The sequence below is a fragment of the Camelus ferus genome, chromosome 3, assembly GCF_009834535.1.
Source record: "Camelus ferus isolate YT-003-E chromosome 3, BCGSAC_Cfer_1.0, whole genome shotgun sequence".
NCBI lineage: Eukaryota > Metazoa > Chordata > Mammalia > Artiodactyla > Camelidae > Camelus > Camelus ferus.
This window is the reverse complement of record NC_045698.1, coordinates 17395373-17412064: the sequence shown is the minus strand read 5'-3', so window position 1 is coordinate 17412064 and position 16692 is coordinate 17395373. Positions and strand designations below refer to the sequence as shown.

At 34.8% G+C, this 16692-nt stretch overlaps 1 protein-coding gene across 1 annotated transcript in view; it reads left to right on the top strand.

The window, feature by feature from the left end:
- The first annotated feature begins 5555 nt into the window (after positions 1 to 5555).
- LOC102506546 (cadherin-10) overlaps positions 5556 to 16692 on the top strand; it is a 160928-nt gene continuing 149791 nt past the window's right edge. The window contains exon 1 of the mRNA XM_014557540.2: positions 5556 to 5601. The gene's annotated coding sequence lies outside the window, so the exon portion shown is untranslated. The remainder of the gene's footprint in view (positions 5602 to 16692) is intronic.

Here is a 16692-nt window from a genome sequence, read left to right as displayed (position 1 = left end):
GGTCTTCATTTCTGTCTCTCTCGTTAGATGGTTAAATCCTTATTTAGCGAGCTCATGGTTATAGCTCTCCCCCACAATCTCATAAATAGCACCATGCTTTGCAGTGCTTCTGCACATAATATATATGTGTTAAAATAATATGTGATTGCGTAAACAAGTCTCTCATTTATAAATCGTGAGTTTTAAGTCGGGGTTTCTTACTTTTCTAGATTGCTTTAAAGCAACTGTAGGGCACTGATTCTCAAATTTCAGCTCTAGGAACCACTTCGAGACATTTGAAAATAGGGTGCTGACCACCCCCATAGTTTCTGATTCAGTAGATCTGAGAAGGTCCTGAGAATCTGCATTTATAACAAGATCTCAGGTGATGCTAAAGTTGTTGATCTAAGACTGCATTTTGTGCACCATTGTTCCAGACATTTAAAGGAAAAATTACTGCTTTTTTCTTCAGTTTTATTGAGATGTAATTAACGTACAGCACTAAGTTATAAGTGTGTAGCATAATAATTTGATTTACATACATCATGAAATTGTTACCACAATAAGTTTAATAAACATCCATAATTTCATATAGATGCAAAATTAAAGAAATAGAGAAAATATTTTTTCCTCTGTTGAGAACTCTTAGGATTTGTTCTCTTAACAACTTTCATGTATAACACACAGCAGTATTAATTATATTTATCATGGTGTACATTACATCCCTAGTACTCATTTATCTTATAAATGGAAGTTTTTACAGAAAAAAATATTCAGTGATACTTGCCAAAGCATAGTAAGGAAGACTTTATTCAAAGGGACCATTGAGATGGGGTCTTCTGTGGAGAAGGGAGATTGGGCTAAACTCTGATTACAGCATGGGTAAGTGGGAATTATAGTCCAGGAGCAGGATGGGGTCAGTGGATGGAAAGCTAAGAGGAAACGTCAGGGGTAAGGGGGGAATTCTGGCTAAACTGACCTACCAGGATTCTTACTGAAGGTCAGACATCACCTGGAGGATGGTGGAGCATGAGGAACTTGATAAAAAACTGAGGGTGTTCAGATATTGAGGGTGGGGATTCTGATTAAACTGAGTCAGTAGGATTCTCGCTAAAACTGGACAATGCAGAGATGAACACAGAAGTCCAAAAGTCAGGCCTCGTTGTCAGGGGAGCTTGAGTAAAGTTTGATCAATGAGAGAGACTGTCACAGGCCATATCATTGGTCCTATAGGTAGAAGACCCAGTCATGTTCAAAATTTTCCTAAAGACTAGAGTGACCATTTTCTTGGTGTAAGTGTGTTTCCCAGCTGACATTTCTCATTGGATCAACAAATAATAATCTTGGGAGACAGTTTTCCATATGTCTCTCTCACATACTAACCCCCCTTTTGTTTAAACTATATTTTCGAGGGCATTTGTATAGGAACAGCCTTGGATGATGACTTATTGTCTCCATCAGAGTAGGGGGATTTATATATGGTACAACAACATAAAAGTACTATCTCTCCTTGGAGTTCAGGCTGTTTTGCTCACAGTCCATTATGTGCTCCCTAAGCTTGGTGTCTCTCAAGTATAATGCAACATCGACATGAGCCCATCTCAGGCAATGCCCAAAGGAGACGTGGGGACAAAGAGAATTGACACAGATGTGATGGCTGTACTGCTTCCTGTGCCTTTTGTCTCTGACTTCAGAGTCCCAAGTCTTCTGCCAACATCCACCAAGCTAATTTGGGAGTTTCCAGGTAGGGTAAATTATCACAAAATTAACCATTATTGACAAATAATAAGTGAAGGAAAGGAAGAAGAGGAATGAAATGATATTTTAGAAAGAAGAAATCAAGTAACAGTTGTGATTTTTCTAGTCTTTTATAACAGATATTTATTTTAAAATATTGCCTTTTCTGAAGAAGATTCTAAGAATTCTTAGAATGGATTTTCAGAGTGATAATATTAATTAAAATGTTGATTTTACCATTCAGACCTACTCTCTGTATTAACAATACAACTTAAAATAAATATAAACATGAGATTATATTTTTGTTCATTAAATGTAATTAAAAATATATTAGAGTTATGATTTATTATTTTCCACTTTTTTATTTGAAAGTTTTTTCTTTTAATCACTTTCTTAGGTGTAAATTTAAATCATCACCAAACAACAGAAGATTCAATCTTGATTACTTTCACTTCGCCAATGTTTCAAAATTTCAAATAAGCCACTATCCTTATTCAGGTAAAGATGGAAGCAGTCAGATTGAATAAGAATTTACTTTTCAATCAATATGAGAATTATTCAATCTATTTTATGTCTTGCTAAGTCGATAAGATTCAGTTTACTTGTGAATCTTTTATATATAACCCCAAATTTTTACTTTAAAAATAGAAGGAAAAAAAATCAAGAGATGTGATTCAGGTTTGATCTAAAAAAGAAAACCAGCCCTGACCTTTATACCTAAAGTATACAGAACGCGGTGGCTTATGAGGAGAAGGGAGCAGGAGGATCCAAATAAATGTCAGATCACACGTTCTTTCATCAACTCTTGATTGTTTTTCAAAATAATTACATTTTTTGGAAGTATAACTGGCGATTTGATATTTTAATTTTTTCCTGGCTCGAGCCTCCCTTGTCCCACTCCCAAATCACATGGTCTAAGAAAAGTTGAGACAGGGCTTATCAGTAGTAACAGAGGGTACTGTTACAAACAGGTTTTAATTCAGTTGCAGATAACAGAAACCCCTCCAGCTACTTCAGGCAAAATAAATGAAATAACAATAATTAGTGATAGATGGTAATTTACAGCATTAATAAAACAAGAGGACTAAGTGAATATCAAGAGCGCTTCTAGCTCCAGAATCACACACCCACTGCTGTGATGCAAACGGCCGGCAACAGTGCCTCAGGTAAGGGTGATGGCAAAGCCATACTTCTTCAGTTATTATCCGTGTGGCCACATTGATGCTTTTCCCCTTGACTTTCTCTTTATTTAACTTGATTTCTAATTCAAAGATGATGAGGACATCTGAAAAATGGAATATGAATTCCATTGGAATCTCATTCGATTCCACTTTCCCCTCCTTGACCACTCACTGCTGGGGCAATGTACTTTTACATTTGGAGATTAGAAAAAATGTTGTGTCAAACAAGCTATGACAGGTGTTTTTTGTTTGTTTGTTTGTTTTTGTTTTTGTTTTTTTGCCACTGTATTTGAGGAGGGTGAAGCAGAGTAGACTTTCTCCACTCTCATGTCACAGCCATAAAAAGAGAACCAGATTTGATTAACTGTTATAGTGGAAAGTGATATAATCTCTTGTACCATTAAAAGAAAGGCTGGAAAATATGCCTGAGGAGCTATTGTTTTAAAACAAGTATGTAGCTGTTTAGCAAGTGACACCTTAAGGACTAATGATTGTTGTTTAGCAAGAGCGTGACAACTTTTAGGCATATAATTCCACATGGAATAGAAAGTTCATTTATTTAATTGATTTTAACCAAATTGCCTCTTTTACTTTTGCAATGAAGGAGGTAGCCTTCAAAGGGTCCCATTATTATAATGAAAACATCTCTTCAATGTCTTGAATGTTTTATGATTATGGTAAGGCATTTTCTGTGCAATTTCACATTTAGCTTTAAAAAGTATGGGAATGTAGTTTTTAAAGTTTTCATCAGCTTTTATTTGCTTATAATGGTCATGTGGCCTTTGCTCACATTGAGGGACACTTTTGTGAGGCGTTGATCCATTTGTCCCATTTACACAGAGCCCACTGTTCCTTTTACTGACTTTCCATGGGGGTGACAGTTCCTTACATTGGCGACTATAGGGATGCTTTACCTAATTTGCAGGACTCACTTACACAGTATTTCTGGAGAAAACTCAAAAGAAATAGAGAAATTAGCAGAATCCCAAGTTAAACCATTTATAGAATGAAAGAAGGAACTGAAAAATGATGTTGCTTAATAAAACAAAAATTATCAGAGGTTTTAATTTTTAGCCAATTTTTTGCTTGTTCTGTATTTTAATTTTTATTACTAAAGTTTTTATTCAATAGGGTAGCATTTGAATCTCATGCAAGGAGGGCATTAAGAAAAATGGGATAAGTTTTCATACACTCATTGTTCAAATTCTCTGTCACTCTCATATCTGTATCTACATATTGTGAATTTTGGAATACATGGATGTCTTGCTGTTTTGTCATTTATTTAATACACTACCTGACCCTAAAACAGAAAATGCAATAACCGGCAATACCATTGTTTCATTCTTCAAAGTTTTAAAGTGTGATTAAAATTTATTTTGCATGGATACCATTCTCTAACATCATGACAAAATTTTAATTTTAAACAAGAGGAAATTTTTGGTTTTTTCCCTAAACAGTTATAAAACATGCTGCTGTATGATACATAGAGGTAGTGGCACTCCTGCTATTTCTATCCAATTCTGTCATCTTCTCTAGCAGCATGAGTGATTTTAGCTGAGCAAATGGCTTTCAAGAGTAAAGACTACATTTCCAAGCCTCCCTTAAAATAATTTGTAGCCAAGTGTCTCATTTCCATCTGATGAAATCATAGAAGATTCCAAGGGAAGGGAGCATCCTTCCCGTCTTTATTTTATTCCTCTTTCTAGAAAGCTGATGTGGGGTGATCACTCATACCATCTATGAGTTCAACTCCACAAGACTAGTTGAGCATCAAGAGAAAAGGAACCTGAGTTTCTGATGACTACAGGGAGCATAGCAATCACACCAACTCAGAAATGTATGTAAGAGAAGAATGAACTTCTATCTTGTTAAAAAAAAATGCAATTATTATTTGGGGAATACATCATTGCAACATGTATTTTCATTCATAAAACAGCATTTTATATCTGATCTCAGCCTTTGATTATTTTCTCAAGTGGACCCATTTAGACATAATGTAAGCAACTTCTCATATCATGTCGTTTATCCTGAAATGAACAATAAACATACAAAAATAGTTAATCAAATAAAAGTCCATCATCCATGTGTGCACCTGACCTATTACATTTAATTGAATGCTGTATAATTTCTGTATAGAGACGATGAGATTCTATACCTTCTCTTGACAGCCAACTTTAATATGTCAACAGCAGCATGAAACTGAACACATATTTCATATTAACACAAATACATTACAGAAAAAAAATAGAATATTTATTTTACCTGACTCTAAAATTAAGGTACTCTGTTAAAAACAAAACAAAACAAAACACTACAGATACGCAAACTTGAGATAAATGTAAGAATTAGCACACAACTCTAGCAGGGTCATCACAATTTTCCAGATGCCCTCGTCTGCAAAATTAAGAGTCTCAAAAGTCCCTTTCGGCTCTACATATCATTTTATTGAACAGAAATATTTGGTATTTTAGAATATAAAACTAGCTGGTAACATTGGTCATATAATAACCTTGTGGTATACTAAAACTTTTTTTGAAATCTAATTTAGAATCGCTGCGCCCTTTTTCTCTCCCAGATTGAGCTGCTTTCTTTTCCTGTTATTCTGTCTGTGTGAGGGGCCTACTGATGTTAGAATAATCAAATATGTCCCCAGGAGGTAGTGTGACGTCTCAGAACCAGAACTAAACTGGAACTGTAAATGCACGTAAGTAGATATGTCATATAATTATAGAAATGTGTTTATATAAATATAAAATATGAACTGTCATTTTTGTTTTAACTCTTGTCAGTAGTTAGCTCTGTGATCTTAACTCATTTAACATTTCTGAGCAGTATTATCTATTTTTTAAAAAAAGTCATAGACAGGCAAGATTATATTCATAATTCCTCCTCCAGTTTTACAATTATTTTTATAGTATATTATTATTTTACAGTATGCTTATGTAATTCATTTATTTAAAAAAGTATCTACATGTAGCCAGAAAAATATAAAGGTGTTCATTATTTTGTGGAGCTATGCTGACATCCTTTGGTAAGGTTTTGGTTGATTCCAACCTAATGGAGAGATAAATAAATAGGGAGACGAATAGTTAGATGGTAAAGTAAATAGAATCACCTAGATGTATTATTTGCCTCCCCCCGCACCACCCCCTCCACGTGGACGTTTGGGCATGACACTCATATTTCTGAGGAAAAAAAGTTTAAAAAAAACCAAAAAAGGACATTGTATCAAGCCCAAAGTCTAAATATTTCAATAGCATTAACTGCATATTTACATTATGAATAAAATATTTTATCTATGAAGTATCAAAACGCAAAGCAGCTAAGATTAAGCAGACAAGACTAGCTCACGGACATTCCAAAACGATGAGCAAGGTGTGTTCTCCTATGACAATGAGCAACAAAAATAAGGTATTTGGAGAATCAAGGAGAGAAAAGTTCACGGAAAGCAAAAATAAATAATGTAAACCGCAGCGAAAATCACTCTGGTAACGTGTCAGATCTGGTTGCGATCTGACTTGGCACTCGGTTCGTGTATTTCGGTCGTCTGGCGTGAGGATGGTGCAGGAATATATCTGTCAGAAGAAGTATCTATTTAAAAAGAATTGCAAGAAGCAGTGCCGCTCCTGAGATTGCGTTACGGACACAGCCGGATTAGATCGGGTTGATTACCTTAGCCTTGAAACAGAGAGGCTTTCTGCCCTGCGGGGGAGGGGACGCCTATCCGCCGAAGCCCTCCTCTCGGATGCGCCCTCCCCTCGGATGCGCCCTCCCCTCGCATTCACTTGCAAATCGCTGTGTGCTAGCAAAAGCCAGCACTTCCCCAGTCTCCAGCCTTCCCATGGCGAGTGCTGCAGCTCTATCAGCAGAACCTTTCTCTCCGAGTGAGGAAGGGTTTTTCCCCTCCCCTCCTTCCTTTTCTTTTCTTTTCTTCCTTTTTTTTTTTTTCCTTCCCCTTAATCAGAAGCACTGAATGAAAGCCAATCAGAGAGAGCTCGCCCCCGTTTTCTTCGGTTCCCTGCCGTCCAGAGTTAAAAGTGATGCTGAGAGAAAGCTTGAGTTAGATTGAAGTAGAATCAGTGATAGAAACTAACAGCCGAAAACAAACAAAAAAAGGGGACATAGTGACAATTTCTCCAGGGTTATTTTGACTGGACCAACTTCCATTATCCAGAAGCTGATAAAAAAAAAAAAGGTAGGAAGATTTCCTCTCTCTCTTTCTCTCTCTCTCTCTCTTTTTTCCCCCTCCTAACTCCCTTAAGGTCTCTTATTTTCTTTCCCTGGGGAAAAATGTTTGTTTTTAAGTTGTATTCAGCAGTTATTTTCAAATAATTATTTTTAAGACATAAAAATTTACTAACCATAAACCTGTATTTTGGGTTCTAGAAGCAACTGCTTTGACTATCTGGAGAGGTAATGTAAAACTGGATAAATTGCGTATGCTCAGCAGTGGGTCATGTTGTTAGAGTCTGTGAATTCACTCACTCTGAACAAATGCTGAAAGTATATTATGGAGTGTCCTTTGTCATGCCTGTACTTGTGCGTCTTAATTTTAAAAATCAGTTGCGGAGAACATTGTTGCTGTGAAGTCTAAGATCATCCAGCATTGCTTTACATTCCGTACGAATGGATCCGCTCTGCACTTACTTACGGTCAGAGTTCATTGTAGGTTCAATATAAAGAGAAATGACAGGCAACAGACAGATTCCTTGAACCTGCCAGTGGTCACAAAGCATCTACCTAAATAAGATAGATTGGCGTTTATCGGGAATAGAATAGGCATAATTCCTCGATTCACATTTCATATCTGAATCAGAAGTATAAGGGGAAAGATGAAGAAGGGAGATTAAATGCATGTAGTCAGCAGTTGCAGCATTTATTGTCTCTGCTGCAATAAAATCCATATTTTATGTGGTGTTAAATTAATGCAGCACATTGCAAGACTAAATGCATGTCCCCAACAAATAACTATTGATAGCACTGTAAGTACGGGCAAAAGCAGTAGTCTGAAAGTGTTTTTATGCCACTGCAATAAAAACCTTCCAGCTCCTTATCATTAAAAAGGGAAGGGGTGGTCTACAGGTGCAATCAAAGACACACATCATTCTAAAATTGACCTCTCATCTTTGCTTCCAAAAAACAGATCTATTTCCTATAATGGTTCTTCATTCCAGTAAAAGCTTCTGTTATCCAAAACTGCATATCCATTACTCTGAGCTGTTTCGAGGTGCAGGGTATTTTTTTTTCCTTTTTTTTTTTTTTTTTTTTTGGTCTTGAAGTCTCTATAATAAAAATAATCAGTCCCTCTGATGCTGACAACTGGTATACCTCAATGTATATGTTAGTAGACTTTTTCCCTCCACACCATCCCCCTCTGTATCCTTCTTTAAAATGTAGCTACAAGAGCTTCTCTGTGGTGAATAACGCTTGGCAAGAGGGTGCTCATTTTTTAGGTCTGGTATGGTGAGGATTTTTAATTAGTAGAACTTTCATGAAAACATTATGTCATTGACAAGAGCTCTAGGTTCATTTTTAGTTAAAGTGATGAAGAAAAGAGGAAAAGGTTTGTGTCACAGAAAAATAGGTAAATGATAAGTTGCATGGATAATCTGCCTGCCCCCTTCCCTGAAGCATAGTCAGTGTGCCATGTATGTATTCAATGGGCAATGTATAAGGAAATAGTGGTTACTGGGGATGGGGGGAGCAAAGGCATTAGAGAGTGCACAAATCTAAACAGAGTGTTTGTGGCTTAGGGATACATCAAATATAAATCCATTCTGATGATAAAAGCATAAAGAAATGCTTCTTTTATTTGCTTTCTTTTTTTTTTTGGATGTGTTTTTAAAGTATGAATCAATATCTGCTTTCATTAAATCAGGTACTTCTTGGGTTTCAAATACTTGCTGGTAACAAATTGACTTCCTTGGTGAATGTATATGCCTTCCCTGACTCCAATCAAAGAATAGAATTCCATACACTTAGATGTCTGAAAAAAGAAAAAAATAATAATAAAAAAACAGGGACATTGGAAAGGAGCACATAATCTGTATGACATCCACATATACATGCATATGTGTGAGGTCAGTGGTAAGAATGTTTGGAACCTAATTAATGCTTCAGGTGATATTCCTCGATGTTTACAAAAACTAGCTGTTTGTTGATAAGAACAGTACAGGTATTGCATTTAATATTACACAGTTAGATTTTCACCCACACTGAGCTCTTCCTTAAAAATAAAAGAAAAAAGGGATAGAAAATTGATACTCTGTTTAGAGAGATATACATTTCTGGCACAATATTGAGAAAGTTGGTGTACTCTGAAAGAGGTTTTTTCCCCCTGTTGAAAAAGAGTGTATTTGAAACTGAAAAGGTTAATTCCAAAATATGGGAATATGAGTTCAGAGTTTAAGATGCAGTTTTTGATCTATACCTAAATTCATATTTTAACAAATGAATGATGCAGAGTGTATATTATCTAGGGATTTCTGAGCTTAGGACTTATTTTGTATATTTCTTAACCTACTTTGCAGCAAGTGATAACACAGTGCTCCTGGAATATGTCATTTTTATACCAAATCATTCCGCTAGGCTGCAGCACAGGAACAGTATTAACTCTATGATGCTGATTCAGCAGCAAAGTGAACCATGTTTTCGTTAAGTGTTATTATCAGTAACAGTGTTGCATAGTAAGCAATTCATACAAATCAGGGGTTTAAACACAACTACCTCTAGTCCAGCCCTTGGGTTTTGAAAGCACTGGCCAAAATATATTATTTCTGCTATGCAAATTGCATTCTAATACTGTTGCCACGTTAGAAGTGCTTGTAAAATACTGAAACAACAAAGTATTAAGTCAAAAAATATAAAACTTATTTATGCTAATCATAAGTAATTTTATGCAGATGTTTGGTCTCCAGATTTCAGGCTGATGTTTGAAAACTCTACTTTTGATTATCCTAAAATATTATCTGGAATAGAGTTTCAGAAAAGTCACTTTACTAAGCATATTACTTTTAACAGAAGTTAAAAACTAAGTAACGTAAAGTGAAGAAAGGTGCCCTCATTCTTGTTTGGCTAATGCTGAGCACTGGTGGCATAGATTAAACATTATACCAAGTGTATATGATCCCTCTTATGAATATTTTGGAAAAAAAAAAGAGTCCAAGGAATAGCATTTATGAACTGATATTTGAGAAATGAAACTTAACATGAAAAATCATTTTCCTTTTCACATTTTATTCAGGCCAATGAGTTCATTGAGAACATTTAATTTTTTGTGTGATTACAATATCCCAAAATATGCTGATCGAAGAAAAATCCTGAATTTAAGCATTTCAAAATCTGCCTTATTTTTTTTTCTAGTTAAAGCATTTGAATTATGTCCACAGAGCAGTGTTATAACAATCTCTGCTTTTACCTCCAATAAATTCAACACTCAAAATTGTAGACCTTTTAAATCACACATCTGAATGAGAAAATCTCAAACAGTCGACAAGGAGTGCCTGTTTTCTGAGATAACAGTATCAGCCAGGGTCACCCCTGGCCTCCTCTCTTGTCCTATAGCGGCTTCATCACACTTGATATTTGAGTATGAGCCCTCGAGCCCTTTTATAATCCAGCTGTGCTGTCCTTTGCAAGGATGTCTGAAACACATGAGGCCATTTTTGCCTTTGCCATACCTCCTTTGTCCAACTAACTCAAGAGGCACAAACATCATAAGAAAATCACACCTATCACAGAAAGTTGTAGATTTCTGGAAATGCAATATTTTAATGTAATATTAGCATCGATCAGTTAAAATCATCTGAGAGTTTCAAAAAGTGTTTCAGTATAACTTTTGCTTAACTCATTATCAATGCAATTTCTCACAAAAAAAGCAACTTTTTTTTTTAAACAATAAAGGTGCTTTGTTTCCACCAGTGTCTTTTTGTTTTTATCCTATTCTCTCTTGCAATGTATGTGATGTTCCATCCTCTCCATCACTAAGAAACATTTGTTAAATATCATCATACCAGTAGTCGATTTAAAGAAAGGGAAAGCTGAAAATTGAGTAAAAATGAGTAAAATAAAGTTACATTTTATTTCATTTTAGGAGGTAAAGCGAGTATTCCTTGAAAACAGTAACTGTCTATAGGAAGTTGAAATGCCTTCATATAACAATGTTCCTAGAGGGACATAGAGCCTTAGAGAGTTTGTCAGTAACAGAACGCTTTACCAAACCATGTGATCTAGATTTTAAATCACTCTCACCAGCTTTTTTTTTTTTTTAAGAAAGCAGCCTTGATTCTACATACTCTATATGATGCAGAAATATAAAAGTTAAATAACATTTCCAGTTTCAGGATGGGATTAAGCCACAGGCTATAGGGTATAATACAACAACATTGCTTCACAACAGGAAATTCCTCTTTAGATGACATATCTAAACACTTCAGAGTCCTGCTGATCTAGCTCTCCCTCTCCCTCACCTTCTTCCATCCCTTCTTCCTCCCTCCCTTTTTCCTCCCCTCTCTCCATTAGGACAATGACAAAAGTCTTTGAATGAATTTCCCATGTGCTTTTTTATATTCCCCTATATGAAATAATATTTCTGTACATCTTGTGACTTTTATGGCCAGTATTCTATCATCTGCCACATTATACATTGGATTTACGACATTATCCTTTGCATTATAGCATAAAGTATATGACAATTCAGTTGACTAGAGCGTGTCCTTTCAAATGAAAGCAATTCCTACAAACATTATAACACCTAGGCTTTTAAGGAACTGAAATTGATGCCAATGTAGTTTACTGCACTAGTAAGCCAGGTATGGGGAGTCAGCATTTATTAATGAAATGACTTCTCCGAAGTATCAGAATATACAGTGCACAGGTATGAGTTATTGTACTCAGGACATCAGTTATTGACTGGGAATCTTTGTTGATTTACTGGAACAGATGATACTGAAATAGTCTGACAGAGCCCTGATTTTAAACATAAATTGAACATAAATTGCATGTTTTCAGAAAGCAGCCTTTCATCAGACATGTTTATTCTTCTTTGTTGCAAAATACAAATATTATGAGTTTGTAATCTAAAATTGTAAACTCATATAAAATGAGCAAATGTCTATTTTAGATATTGTAGCATAAAGAATTACCATTGCTCTTTCTTGTTTCCAGTTGAAAATTTGGAAACATAAACTGTAACAATAATCCAGTTCAGCAGAACATTTGGGGAATTATTTTCCCTGGGTTATTGAGTATATTTTTTGCATAATGCTAATATCACAAATGTGGCTGATTCTCCTTTTTCATATAATTCTACTCCCAAGTTAAATCAAGTCCATTTGAAAAACCATGGTAACTCCTGTGATTTTTAAAAGTAAAGAATATTTCCATAATTCTTGGATCAGACCTCAGATCTAGATGAAGAACCATAATGTTTCTGGATGATCTGACTTCTTAGGACCAGCTTTAAACTATAGCCCCACATATAGGTTGATTTGAAAATATTTAAACTACCTGCAGGCTTTGTGTTTACCATGTAAATCTTCCACCCGTATAGTATATTAATTATTTTATTTGAAATATTTGCTTCAAAGGAAGTAAAAAATTAAAATTTCACTACTTTGAACTCATTGCCTTCAATCTATTGCTAATAAAATAAAGATTATGAATTACATATTATTTTCATACCAACAGCATGGTATTTATTTGCTTTGGCAATGGCATAGAGAAAAGAAACCATTGTAATAAAATCAAGTGTTTATCAAGTTATTTAACCAAATAAGCAGAAACTAAGTACATAATGACTAACCATTAGGCTAGTGAAGTGTGTATATGTATATATACTATACTATACTCTCTCTATATATATAGTTTTTTGGTTTTTGGTTTTTTACTTCTTTCTGAAGCATTGTAAGTTGGGGTTTTTCCTGCTCTGTAGTCTTGAACTGTATTTTGTCACCAGAGTGACTTTTCCATGTGTAGTTTCTAGAGAGTGAAAGCTACCAACACAAACATTTATTCTGTCTGCATCTTGCTCCTAAATTGGAATAAAATCCTTCCCCCGTGAATAAGTACCTATAAGAAAGTCTTTCTTATTTCTTTATCCACTCCCTTTACCAAGGCTTTGGTTATTCTTTTGGAGATTTGTTCAAAATTGAATGCCAAGCACTCTTCTTCCCCTTTTCTTCTCTTTTAGTTCTTCTATTTTTACCCCCTGCTAGAGAGAAGAGTGGAGACTTTTCTGTAGAATTTCTACACTAAATAAATGATCTGTTTACCTATGGCCATAAGGACTTGGGATGGATGCAAAAAACAAAAAACAAAAAACCCCCTACATTTTCCAAGAATATCTTCTAACTAATACATTAGTCTTTAAAAATATGCCCTAATTTTTTCAACATTTAATAACCAGATAGTTCTATGTAACTTTTATTGTTATCATTTTGTAAAATATCACTGTGTTGGGAATAGATACATTTATTTTCAATACTAAAAATATACTGAGGAAATGAAATCCCTAAAATCTAAGTTAAGAGAAATAATTGCTTGGCTAAACTTTTTTCCCTTGAAATTGAACTATCCTCCATCATTGAGTATGAAATCTGAACAAAAGAGGGGAAAAACATGTTTTCTTTTTGGGACAAGGACATGTCGGTGTTAGGTATACGCCTCTGCTGGGCACCCAGCCTAGTGGAGATGTGGAGTTAGAGAAATAGCGATCACAATTTTGACTTCAGAGTAAAGACATTAATTCACCACTTTATAGGTGGGGGTTGGATCAAACCCGTTTCTGGGTGGATCCAAGATGAAAACCGTGTGAATGAGAAGAGACGTCCTTTCTAGAAGCAAACTAAAACATTGCATATTAACCACTGTTCCCCCCCAAAAAAACTTATGGAAATTTTCAATTTTTAATACTGTTCACAAAGTGAGTACTATGATAACACAAAATTCACAGTCATTAATTTAACTGTCTTTAGATTTGGGGCTGTCCTATATAGCTGTATATTTATTCCTTTACAGGTATTATATTTTCTTTTGCATTTTACTCAATAAATTTGAATGATCCCCTGATATCTAAACAATCACTTGCTCAATTTTTTCTTGGCTTCTGATTAATTTGATTCATTTTGGGAGAAGTTCCTATGAGCCATTATTGCCTTACCCAGAGATATGAAGATGAATCTAATATAAATTTTATGCTTGAGGGGGTAGTGTTTTTAATGTGAGATATTCTCAATTAAATATCATGTGATTTATAACACAAATATTATTAGTTATGTTCTAAATGTTTCAAATAACCTGGAATAGTAGTGAATGTCATTGGGAAGTTACTTTTTCACCTAAAAGATTTTTCACTTTTGATTTTCTATTATGTAAACTACTGAAGAAATTTCCCAGTATCTTGTTTAATTCACTCATTCATTTTTCTATTCACTATTCCTTTTTTGGGGGGGGTTACTAGGTTTAGTTATACCCTCCCCCCCAAGTCACTATTGTTTTTGTATCTACCACAAACCAGACACTGTACAAGCAGCCAGAGATACAAGAATGAAGAGAAAGACAAAACAAAGCAAAACCTCTGTTGCACAGAGTCAGTAAATGAATCACATTACTTGCTATTATATTCTAATTTTGATTAATACAAGAACAATGAGTGTTAGGTACTTTTCAGATGTATAATATGGGGCTCTAATTTCACTTTTTTTTATAATTGTATTCAAGTTTCCATGACATCTTTCAAGAAACTATCGAAATAAGTTAGCAGATTAGTTCAATTAGGCATTTTTGTGTAGCCTCAGATTTATTCAGCTGGAGTCCTGAGAGTGGGTCCTGAATTGGTGCGTCAGTTAGGAGCTGCCATCTTGGTTGGTGATGTATGCACTTCACATGTGCAAGAGCCAGTGGTCATCTCACAGCAAGGACTCAAATTTGAGTCTAGTTTTCTGATCCCAGACACAAAGCCTAAATGAAAAGTACATATCTGAAGACCAAGTAAATCCCAAAATTGTATTACTAAAAATGCTTATGAACAGAAGTTTCCACACCCCCACAAGCAATTAAAATATTCAGTCCATAGAAGCCACTGAGTTTCAAACTTGGTCACTCTGTCAGAAAGTTTCTTCTATGTAATATTCTGTTTTTGTGAGGACACCTGAAAAAGATCATGTTTAATAGGGAGACGACATGGTGATAAGGCTACATGCCAGAAACACTGAGACTGCCTTTCTTAATGAATGTAGTGACTCTGACCTACGTATACTCACAAGGACTTTTGATGGATAAAACATGGACGATGGCACCAAACTGTCTGGGTTCAAATCCTGTGTCACATGCCATGTATTTAATATTTAATATTGCTGGTAGTTTTTTTCATCTGTAAAATGGGGTTAATCAATGTCCTTAAATGATAGTGTGGTTGTCATGATTGAAAGACACAGTTCCTATAGAGTTCTACCAATTCCAGATGCACAGAGGTGTTCTAATGCTATCTATATTGTTACTGTTGCCTGATATTTTTGTTGGTATTCTTATTTGTAACTTCATATGACATGCTTTTTCATGAATATTTAGTATGTTTTATTTTAACCATAGCTTGTGATGCAGATTTGGCTACCACATTAAGATTCAATTTGTGTTGCAGTGAAAATTTAATTTAAATTTAAAATTTAATTTGTGTTGAAGTGAAAACTACATGGTGTTTTAAGTCTCATTATGTCACTAATTCTACTATCAACATCATAAATTTCTCACTCCAATTGTTTTGTTTATGAAAACGGGAGTTTGAATCATATCATTTCCAAGGACACAGTTAGTTTATCTGTTGTTACAATTGGAAAGGGCTAATACCATCCATTACAGTAACTGGAAAGGACTCAATATATTCCTGTTAAAATATAATTATTCCCTAATGATTGTGAAAATGTCAGTTGCCTAAAGAGAGAATGTAACCTACAGACTTAAATTACATTCTCAGAATCACATCTAGTTAATTACATGAACAAGGGAATTAATGGATATGAATTCTGAAAATGATGTGAAGGACCCAAAAAGGCAGAGACAGGAGAAAGCATTGGAAAGATGGAGACTAACTGTTGTGAGTTCCATAAGCCTCATAAACTCATTCAGGTGAAACAAGTACCATTTTTGAATGTAGTGCAATGATGGTTCCTTTCACAGATTCTCCTTCTTGAGGTCAGAGTAATGAAAATTAGAACAAGAATGATGAACAGAGCCAGTGCATTACAGAAATAATCCCATTAAAGTTTTGGTACCTATAAATCTCAAGGATAATTCTGCAGTCTATATTACAAGCTGAAAGGTCAGTGGGCTACCGCTTTCTTAGACAAGGTCCCAAAAACTGATGGAGACAGAAGCTGCTGCAAATGTGAAAATTTTAACAGGTTTTCCTTAGATAATTCATTTTTTGATTCTTCACATTTTAAAGTGATATGGAGATCAATTAAAAGTAACTATTCCTGCTTTTTTCTTCCTCTTTGTGGCTCTATTTGATGCTATATTGAAAAGCATCTGAAATGACTTCTATGGACTTAACATAAACAAACCAAAACATTAAGGTTACAAAATATACATTTCTATGAGTCCATATGAACTTCCTTTTTAAAACTTCTTTTAAAAGTTCAGAATTATATCACAGTTTTAATTTTCCAGTTTTATTTATAATTCAGGACTAGTGAATGTATTTATGTTATAAATTCACATATTTAAAGAAAATGCTTAACACTTAATCTTCCCCATCAATATGTAAAGGTGAGGTGTCATAACAGAGACTACTAAAACT